Below are 1,641 nucleotides of genomic sequence, written 5' to 3'. Positions count from 1 at the left end.
CATGGGCCATTATATGAGCACAGCTCAGAAGGGCATTAGGAAATACACCAGAGGCTCAAAGCACCCATTGCTCATTCCATTCTTAAACTTCTAGCATAGGTAGAGCAGTTGCCCAAAACATAAGGTTTAGACAGACCATATCTGAACACAGTTTGGATTGACTGTAGGAAAGCCTGTGACTCAGTGGCACACCCATGCATGTGCCTGATGCTATGGAAAGTCAATAGGACACTAAGGACCTTCCTCAAGAACTCAAGGGACTAGAAGACAACATTAGAAATCAACTCAGGACAGCTCACACAAGTAGCCATCAAGTGCAGGATATACCAAGGTGATGTATTGTTCTTGGTGTTCTGCGTAGATTTGTCTCAACTTGTCTCAGCCAAAGTGTTGACAGGGATAAAAATGTAAGAGTGAAATTACCATCAGTCACCTTCTTTATATGGATGGCATCAAGTTGTATGGAAAGGACAAATGAGACATCAATTCACTGATCCACCTGATACAAGTCTACTGTCTACAGTGAGGACATCAGGATGTCATTTGAACAAGAGAAATTACAATTCTGCTTGGAAAGAAAGTCAGAATACAACTGGAAGGGATGTTGGAGATCTTCTAGTCTGATCTCCTGCTTTCAGACAGGTGGCTGTCCAGTCTCTTCTTAAAAACATCCAGTGATGAAGCTCCTATAATTTCTGAAGGTAAGCTGTTCCACTGATTAATTGTTCCCACTGTTTGGAAGTTTCTCCTTAATTCTAGGTTGCTTCTCTCCTTGATTAGTTTCCATCCATTGTTTCTTGTCTTGACTTCTGGTGCTTTGGAAAATAAGTTGACCCCCTCTTCTTTGTGGTGGCCCCTCAAATACTAGAGCACTGCTATCATGTCTCCACTAGTCCTTCTTTTCCCTAGACTAGCCATACTCAACCATTCTTCATGTTTTTGTCTCCAGGCCTTTAATCATCTTAGTTGCTCTTCTTTGCACTTTTTCCAAAGTCTCAACATCTTTTTTGTAATGTGTTGACCACAATTGGATGCAATATTCCAGGTGTGGTCTTACTAAGGAGGGGGAAGAGCAGCTTTGTCTTCCAGGTGAGGTTTCAAAAAAGGCAAAGCAGCTCCCTCTGCATTACCCTTTTAACACTTAACCCTTTCTTGTCTGTTCTCCATTTCACTGAAACATGCCCCTGTTTCAGGAGGAAATATAGAAACTGCAAAGCAGAAATTGGGACTCATTATCCTGTTTTGAATTAAAGAGGCCAGGCAGAAAGGCAGAAATGGTGCTTTGCTGAGGTCAGTTTCCAAATGGCTGCTCCATGTGGCCCAGTAAGAATGGCCCACAATGCTGAATTCTGCAGATCTCCAGAAGAAAAGCAAGGGAAAGTGAGGGGTAGAACAGGGGGACAAAGCAGGCCTGGTGTCTTTGGGAACCCATCAAGGCAAGGAAGTGGGGGAGAGATAGGTGGGTGTGCTGTAGCATCTCTGCAAAGTTATGAAGCCATCTGATCATTGGTAAGTGCAAATGACCAGGTGACTTTTCTAAAATTCTTATCTTTAAATCATGGCTGTACATGGCTTTTAGGAGGTCTGTTGTAACTTTGAATGGTTGCTAAATGATCTTTTGTACCTCGAGGATGACATGTA

This window comes from Vipera berus, assembly GCF_964194415.1.
Source record: "Vipera berus genome assembly, chromosome: Z".
In the NCBI taxonomy this organism is placed as follows: domain Eukaryota; kingdom Metazoa; phylum Chordata; class Lepidosauria; order Squamata; family Viperidae; genus Vipera; species Vipera berus.
Note: the sequence above shows the minus strand (reverse complement) of the source record.